The sequence below is a fragment of the Austrofundulus limnaeus genome, unplaced genomic scaffold, assembly GCF_001266775.1.
Source record: "Austrofundulus limnaeus strain Quisiro unplaced genomic scaffold, Austrofundulus_limnaeus-1.0 Scaffold5, whole genome shotgun sequence".
Classification (NCBI taxonomy): domain Eukaryota; kingdom Metazoa; phylum Chordata; class Actinopteri; order Cyprinodontiformes; family Rivulidae; genus Austrofundulus; species Austrofundulus limnaeus.
The window spans coordinates 290,650-300,446 of record NW_013952407.1 but is presented as its reverse complement, the minus strand read 5'-3'; positions in this window follow the sequence as shown (position 1 = coordinate 300,446).

Below are 9,797 nucleotides of genomic sequence, written 5' to 3'. Positions count from 1 at the left end.
TATATATATATTCTCAGTTTGGTAAGAAATGTCATCTGACCATTTCTCTTGATAAATGTAAAGTTTTTCTCGTTGATATGCTTTAAATTATGCCTTCCCCGTGGATTTCTCTTTCTGCAACCCCATTTAAATTATGGTTTTGTTCATTTTTTTTCGTGAGAATTCAAACCAGTTCCATAGTCCCTCCTCTAATACTTATTATGTCATCATACAGTATTAAATAAAACATTTTTTTATTATAACTGAGTTTGCCAACACCCAGCAGCACAAGCAGCAGCTCTCCAAAACTGTCCGAGTGTGTGTTGGGGATGACTCTGCTACTACCACAGCAGATTTTAGCAAAATATCTATAAAATTGGTTGTAGCCATTTTTATGCTTTTTTTTCCCCCCTTCAACTACCGTAGGTGAAACCCCACTGAGATCCAGATCTCATTTGACTAGCTGTAGGGGCCATCTTGGTTGATGCAGATCTAGTGATTTCTGAGTTTCATTAAAATCAGTCCGGTGTTTGACGAGACATTTTGCTAACATGCAAATCCTAAAACAAGCAATTACACAACGGAGGACAAAATAATGACAATGAATGAAGAAGTCACCACCTATAGGATAAATGCATGTTTGTAATTCTACAAGTGTGACAAAAATAACAATTAAAATAGCCGCACAGATTCACTTTAGAGTTTAAAACTTGATTATCTGAAACATTTTCCTAACAGGCTGAAATATTTTGTTCAGCCTCTTCTAAAATAACTAATTTGCTGACAAGTACCATCTGTAAAATGTGAAAGTGTGACCCCAATATCTGTTTGTTTAATCCCTCTGCCAAGATGAGAAGTGAGGTAGACGAATGTAATCACTGCCTATTCTTTCTTTTTTTTCCTGTTTGTTAACAAAATTATGCAAAAACACACCATCCACATTTTATGAAGCTTGGTCGAGAGTTGCAGCTCAGGCAACCAAAGAGTCTAGTTCATTTTGGCACAGAGGCACAAAGGGACAAAAGAAAAAAACTTTAATGAATAGAGATTTGTTTGGGGGGTTTATTCAACATCTTGAGATTCAAGATAATCAGCTTCTACTGAATTTTATCAAGTGGAGATGAATAATGAAAGTAAGGTTGTTGAAGTCTAGACTTAATTTTGGATGGGTTTCTGGGTAAAATGTGTTTTTGTGTGACTAGTTTCTGATTGAGACACAGTTTAAATCATTTATAGTTTTTTTTAAGAACTAGATAATCATTAAAAATATATCAAAAATTCATAAGCATGGTTTGCAGAATATTAGTACTATGTTGATTTTTTTAAGAAATAAAGCCAATTTAAAACAAGTAGTGCCTAAAGCCTGAACAAAATAAAAATGAGATTTTTAATAGTTAAATATGTGCATGTAGACAGACATTATGAAGGAAAGCTGATGAAATTTTTGTTGCCTAATGCTGAAGACGATGTTCGTGTGAATGTTTCTCAATCATGTTAGCAAAATATCTTATGAGATTGTGGGTGAATCTTTCAGGAATTTATCTGAGGTTGATCAACATTTGCAATCAATCCAATTCAAGATGGCAGACACAGGTAGTTGATCTTAGGAAATACAAAAATTGTTGTATTTCAACCAAATTTAAAGATATTGAGCTGAAATTTGCTGTGGTAAAAGATAAAACTCATCCCAATGCAAACACTGAACACTACAAGTGCCGCAATATTTTTGGTATTAACTGGTTTGTTAGCAAAATAATTTCTGAACCCCTGAATGTTTTTTTAATGAAAAATTTCAAAAAGTAATTTTCAGATGTGCATTTACAACTCATTAACTTTGATGGCAAATATAGCCAATCAGTTTTAGCCATATATATGGCTATGAGCTGGTAATTTTACAAATATTGAACTAAAATTTGCTGTGGTGGTTGGAGCTGTGAGTCATCCTCAGCACAATCTCTGCACATCTTGTAAGATCTTGAAACACTGAATGCGATTTTACGCAAAAAAACATCAATGACAAAGTTTTCTTAAGAGATAATTTTGGTTTAAAATCAAGGCATGAAAGATGTTGGGCAATGTGAGTTCCTTCCTTTCTAAGCCTTTATAAACATAATTATTTAAAACATGAAAATAAATGTAATAAGCACAACAACCATAATATATAAATAAATGATAATATGAGATCATGTTTTTCTTTTCACAAGGTGATACAGTTTTCTAGAGTCTATGGCTACATTCACACTGCAGGTCTTAAAGCTCAATTACAATTCCTTGCAAATATCACACATATACAATATATATATATATACAGTATATATATATATATATATATTTTGCATGAATGTTCGCATATTTTAAAAGTGACCTCCATCTACATGACTCTGATATGGCCTGCATGTGCAGAAAATGCTGTGAGTTTAGTATGATTATTATTGGATAGATCCACTCACCTCTACCTCACTGGTGTAAAAATCAGCTGAAATGAGACACAAGCGTTCACACAGCAGTCACTTTGAAAAATATCAGATATGTATCCAATTCAGTACCATATATTTAAAAGGCCTGAGTGAGATTTGAAAAAATCTAATTTGTCACGGTCAAAGTACCATGAAAAAAGCCAATGTGGGTCGCCAAAAAGAGTGGGTTTGGGTGGCATTTGCCTGCAGTGTGAACGTAGCTTTAGTTAAATGTCTGTAATAAATTCTTCATCAGAATGCAACCATTTAAAGTAAGAAAGCTTGTCTTTTTGAAATATTGTAAAATAATCCCTGACTCTTATCTCTTTCAGGTAAACGATGCTACTTGTTTCGAGTTACTTTAACACTTGTGGAGTGTCTTTAGTCTTTACAGATAAAACTAAAAGTGTTTATTCTTGTGTTTTACATTATTTTTTTATAGTAGATCTAACAAAACATAATAGGTGGCTGTTTATAAAGTGACGTTTGTTTGAATAATTGTTAGAGGTGGACAAAGTTAGGACGTAATCTGTGACACTCCCTCCTAATAATTTCCCAGCTGCCTTCCTCACACTGAGGCTTTTCTCTTGCTCTCATTTCTCGGTACTTCTGTCCTCCATTCAACACTTCCACTCGTGCGTCATCCTCCTTTTCTTTGAAAGTCAGCTCACAGGCAGTCCATGTCATGATGACATTTCATCCCCCAAGCTTGGATACATATTAATTTGATTTTGCATATTTTCACACTATTCCTACTCCTATATGTGTCGGCGATGCTTTAACAATATTTTTTTTAAAAAATCGACCTCTATTTGATGATCAACTGGAGTCTGATTTCACCTGATTCATATCAGTTACACACGTTTGCTTCACTGCAGCCTTACGTGGATTCTGACGACACGAAGAGGAAATATAGAATTCATCATTCTGACGTCTTTAAAATAAGTCAGCACCATCCTTGAGGTTTTTGCTTATAATAAGGGCAAACAGTCTGTCTGGGTACATAGGGGTGGAACTGGCAATGAGAAGTAAAAAGACAAATTTCAAGGTTATTGTTGGAGGAATGTATAGAGGYAAAAAACTGAGTTACACACCATACATATCAATAAGTTAAATGTAGAGAAATCATTTGCTAAAGAACAAAACATAGAATTATTGGGTTATTTAAACATTATTTTGAGCCTAAGGTGGGGAACTGATGAGCTTATTAAAAGTGTTTTAAAAAAGTTGCAGCACAAGTAAAAACTCACTAATTGTAATGTATTTGTTTAATCCATATACAAACATGGAATTTTTCTTTCTTTTCAAACTTTTCAAGTAACCACACCACAGGAAGTCAGTGTGACCAGAATCAACACATCATCCTGCAAAACAGAGCAGCTCTCTGGGTCACACTGTTCCTATCTGAACCTTTTGTCACTGCATTTACCATGTTTTCAGACTATTTCACAATCCATACTAAAAAAGAGAAATCCATCATTGTTCTCTAACACAGGCACAAATAAGAGACCTACTGCAGGACCACTAACCATGAATCATTCATACGAGATAAAACTTAGTGGCCAGTTTGATGGAGTCCAAGAACTTAATTTGTGTTCTTTTTTCATGAGCATCGGAGAGCAAAATGCATCTAACAAGGACAAAAATGTATTTTTACAATTAGGATTTTCAGTAGTCTTTAAAATGTCACCATGCAGAACATTTTTTGTGTTGAAAGCTGTAAGGATGACCTTCTGTTGGTGAAACTTGGATTGGGTTTGCTTTTCTACCATTGATAAAACCTCCAGTCTGAACTTAATTGAAAGCTTTTGTTGCTTCTTTAGTACTTTATGTCACCCAATGTCATACAAAAATACAGTGGTTTGCAAAAGTATTCATACCCCTTGAACTTTTCCATATTTTGTCACATTACAACCACAAACATAAATATATTTCACTGGAATTTAATGTGAAAGACCAACACAAAGTGGTATACAATTGTGAAGTGGAAGCAAAATTTTACATGAATCAAAACATTTTTTACAAATAAAAAACTGAAAAGTGCGATGTGCAAAATTATTCAGCCCCCCTGAGTCAATACTTTGTGGAGCCACCTTTTGCTGCAATTACAGCTGCAAGTCTTTTAGGGTATGTCTCCACCAGCTTTGCACATCTAGTGACTGCAATTCTTGCCCATTCCTCCTTGCAAAACAGCTCAAGCTCAGTCAGATTGGATGGAGAGCGTTTGTGAACAGCAGTTTTGAGATCTTGCCACAAATTCTCAATTGGGTTTAGGTATGGACTTTGACTGGGCCATTCTAACACATGAATATTCTTTTTTTTAAACCACTCCATTGTAGCTTTGGCTTTATGTTTAGGGTCGTTGTCCTGCTGGAAGGTGAACCTCCGCCCCAGTCTCAAATCTTTTGCTGACTCCAACAGGTTTTCTTCCAAGATTGCCCTGTATTTGGCTCCATCCATCTTCCCATCAACTTTGACCAACTTCCCGGTCCCTGCTGAAGAGAAGCACCCCCAGAGCATGATGCTGCCACCACCATATTTGACAGTGGGGATGGTGTTTTCAGAGTGATGTGCAGTGTTCTTTCTCCGCCACACATAGCGTTTTGCATTGTGGCCAAAAAGTTCAATTTTGGTCTCGTCTGACCAAAGCACCTTCTTCCACATGTTTGCTGTGTCCTCAACATGGCTTCTGGCAAACTGCAAACGGGACTTCTTATGGTTTTCTTTTAACAATGGCTTTCTCCTTGCCACTCTTCCATAAAGACCACATTTGTGTAGTGCACGACTAATTGTTGTCCTGTGGACAGTTTCCCCCACCTGAGCTGTGGCTCTCTGCATTTCATCCAGAGTCACCATGGGCCTCTTGGCTGCCTCTCTGATCAGTGATCTCCTTGTTCGGCCTGTAAGTTTAGGTGGACGGCCTTGTCTTGGCAGGTTTACTGTGGTGCCATACTCTTTCCATTTCCGGATGATGGATTGAACAGTGCTCCGTGAGATGTTCAAAGCTTGGGAAATCTTTTTATAACCTAAGCCTGCTTTAAACTTCTCCAAAACCATATTCCTAACCTGTCTGGTGTGTTCTTTGGACTTCATGATGCTGTTTGCTCCCCAATATTCTCTTAACCAACATCTGAGGCCGTCACGGAGCAGCTGTATTTGTACTGAGATTAGATTACACACAGGTGGACCCTTTTGAGTCATTAGCAGTCATCAGGCAACTTCTGAATGCAATTGGTTGCACTCAGGGAAAAGGGGGCTGAATACTTTTGCACGTCGCACTTTTCAGTTTTTTATTTGTAAAAAATGTTTTGATTCATGTAAAATTTTGCTTCCACTTCACAATTGTATACCACTTTGTGTTGGTCTTTCACATTAAATTCCAGTGAAATATATTTATGTTTGTGGTTGTAATGTGACAAAATATGGAAAAGTTCAAGGGGTATGAATACTTTTGCAAACCACTGTATGATTGTGTTTGTTTGACAGCAGCATATCTCATGAACCACTGGATGGATTTTATTGAAATTAATCATTAGACGCATCTTAAACTGACTCAATTCAAGGTGGCCACCACAGCACATCAACCTTAGCAAACACAAAAAGGCTATAACTTAGTCAGTTTTACAGTTATTGAAGTAGAATTTGGTGTGGTAGTAGCTGAGCACACACACTGTGTGATTACAGATCAAGCGAAGTCTTTGGCAGTCAAGGCAGCAGCAATATGCATTCCTTTAAAGGGGGAGTATTTTTGCAAAATCAACTTTTTTGAGCTTTATATCATTCTGTAATGCAAATAGTACCTCTATTGTTCATAGAGGGTCATGTAGGTGATGGCCCTCTTTTGCATGTGACTAACCTGTTTGTTCATGTAGAGGCAGTGCTTATAAGGCTGAGGTCACCTGAAACTCGTCAGACTGAAGAAGTCTCTTGGAGGAGAGACGAAACGTTTCACTAAAGAAGAACCCATCCAGAGGACTTACTTATTTTTTCTTTTTGATATCAAAAACTAAAATTTCTGATTTAATCACTGAAATTGAAAACTGTAAAACCATTTTCCGTAAAGATTTTAACACACTGAACACAACTTACYTTTGTTTGATATAGGAAGATCAAAGAATGTTGAAATTGTTCGTAAAAAGGATCGCTTTCAAATTTCTTGGAGGACCTGGGTACTCAACGCCCCCTCGACCAAAAATGGGTTGGAAAGTTTTAAAGCGTTTAGCCACCAAAGCCCCCGCCTCCACCAACTCCTTCTGGTGTTTGTTCCAGTTGTTGCTACCCCCTCCTACTTCTTCCAACACTCACTCGCCTGCTCAACAGTCTGGAGGCGTTGCAAATGTCAAAGAGCTGCACCTTTAAAAAAAAGTCATAAACTCAAGCAACTGAATAATGTTTTTATCCATCAATAAAACTGTTTTAAAGCAGGGGTTTCAGGTGGGTTTTTAACTAAACTCCAGCCAGATCCATCGTGAAAACAGGCTCATTCATGGCTCCATGTCTGCTCAGATGGAGGAATCTCTCTGAGCTGTTATTGTTGAAAGAGTAGAATATACTGCCAAGGTTGGTTAACCAACACAAAAATGGCCATAAATTATTTAGTTCAACAAATAGTAAGCTAAAATTGTATATGGTTGTAGCTGAGAGTCATCTTCAACACACTCTTAGTCTAAGACATTAACCGCTCATGCATTCCTTTAAGAAAGGCCATTAATTTTTTACCGTGTTTTTGTCTAAATTGTTCACATAAATGTAAAGAAATATGATAAATCTCTTTATTCTATTTTAATATTTGATGGCTTTGAATTGGTATCATTTTACAAACATTACAAGAATAACTTTCACGCTTTCTCATAAAGCAGGAATGGGAATAGCTTGAGTGTTATGAATGGAAATACCACACTGTCTGAGCTGCGGTGTGTCATGAACAACAACGTCACAAGAATCCAGAGGGAGGGAAAATACTGTCCACTTTATTTTTGGCCCATAGTTTGCGATACTTTTTGTGTAATGTTTTGAACCGAAGGTATGAGGTGACTTGAGTAAACYCAGACATGGAAAGTGCGGCTGTCATGTTGGAAATTTGTTGCATGTGGAAGGAATATTAAAAATGCGGCCRGTGAATCAGGCTGATAGCAGGCATGCTTGAAGAAAACACTTAAAGCGACATTTACATTCGTGTTTTTATAACCGTGTGCGGATGACACAAGCGCTGGTCATGACAGCAGGTCTAGCCCAGATTACTCATTAAGGAAAGGCATCCTCGAGCCCTAAACTGATCTATGCGCGGAACACGTCTCGTCATCTTAATACTGCTAAACATTTCAAGGATTATTAACGTTTTATTGGAAGCGTCAACTCTTTTTGCATTCCACTAATACTTAAAGCTCATTCCCAAACTCAGCGTTAGACACGCTGGTGTCTCTCAGAGCTCGCCTTCCATAACTGCTTGTTTTCTTTCTGTCCGTGTCTTCCTCCTCCCTTTAGTGTTATTCTCACCTCCGGCTCCCAAAACTGCAGCCTGGCTGACTCATCACTGGCCTTGCTATTACACTCTTGCCAACATGCACTGATTAAATCATAAAGGAAAAGAAAAACGAGGGTGATTGAACATACTGGGTTGTGTGCGAGTGCCAGTGATAAATGGAAAAAAAACACACACACACAACAAACAAGGTGATGAAGCTGCCTGTGCAGGCAGCTGTTGGCACTGAGCATATTTGAAAGTCATGTCTGACCGGTACGTAGCATTAATAATGTCATGAGTGGACATTATGCTGCAGATGTGTTACTTTCTCCTTTAGTTTAAGCTCTGTTTATTTCCAACAAGAGAAAAACGTTTAATTTTAAAGTTGTAATAATTCAATTCTGGCCACTAGAGGGCAGAAAAACGTTAAAGCAAGCCGACAGACCCACAGCTCTAAATTTAAAATAAATGTATAACTTTGACAAACATGGGTGATTTACGTCGGATTAGTTCACATGCAGCAAACACACACACATAAAACACATTTTCAGCTGTTGTATTTCTTGCCCTGAGTTCTCCAAATTGGAAACACAAAACTCCATTTTCTGATCTGACACCCTTGTCGCCAGGGCAACGTCGTTTACAGTCAAAGTAAAAAAGTACAATCCTTCTTCAGTCCTGAGGTTTTTGTGCATGAAGACATCTAACACAGGTTTGCATCACAGATAGGACCTGAATTTTTTTTGAGAGGAGCTTTATTGTGAATTGTTTCACATTAATTCAATTGACCTGAACATGTTCCTCTGTAATGATGTGCCAAGATCTAAAAAAAAAGTAATTTAAAGTCATTTTATTTTAGATTTGTCCAAATTTCTGTCCAGCTGCTGCACTGCTAAATGAGTCCAAATCATAATCCTTCCACCGCCGTTCTGACTTGTTTGAGCTGTCTTTAGTTTCACCCAGTTTTCTGTGGTCTGCATCACGTTTAGTTATCTTTCCTGTGCTTTGTTTGTCCAAAGATCACAGTTTCAGCAATCTTGTGGTTTTGTTCAGTTTCAAACAAAGGTACACAGTAAACAAGTTGTAAGTCTAACCCAGGGCTATTCAACTGGTGGCCCGCGGGTCGCATGTGGCCCGCGAGTGACCAAAGTTTGGCCSGCCAATTGGTTCATTCACATCCTAAGCCCAAACCACCAGTTTTCTACTTGAATTGCTCTAAGTTCTTATAGTTAAACATAGACATRAGAATCTTGYCTAGAAGCTGGTAAAAACAATTTCTATGCACATTCAAGACAGGTAAAACTACAAGCAGTGGAAGATAAAACTATGAAAGTGAAAATAAAATTGGTTAAAAAATTTGATAAGTCAGCGATGTTAAAATATTTTTGTGATAAATAAGAGGCATAATGTGTTTTTTTTGTTTTTGTTTAATTATCACTACTTTTATAGGGTTCTGTGTGTTGTATTCATGATTAAATACAGCAAAATAAACTAATTCAAAGGTAACAGATCTTTGTAATACTTGGTTTATTTACATAATAACTTTGTTTTTTGAAGACTATTTTGTTTAAAAAAAATTGAGAAAATGGGCAGATATAAGATTTTTTTCTTCTTCTGCTACCTTTCATTTGTGATTTATATTTTTTATTGTATATAGAATTTATGTTTTTTTAATATAAAAATGAATGACTAAACTAACTAATTGCTGGATGTTTGGTACCTCAGTTGTTGGCCTGCACTAACTGTGGCCCCCGGAGCAATTTATTTGAATAACCCTGGTCTAACCTGGTTTTTTTTCTTCTTTTATTTTTTTCGTACGTCAAACACTTTAAAATTTACAATGCTAACTGGGCAAGTGAACATTGCATGGTCTGACCTTGGGGTGAAATTGATACAAA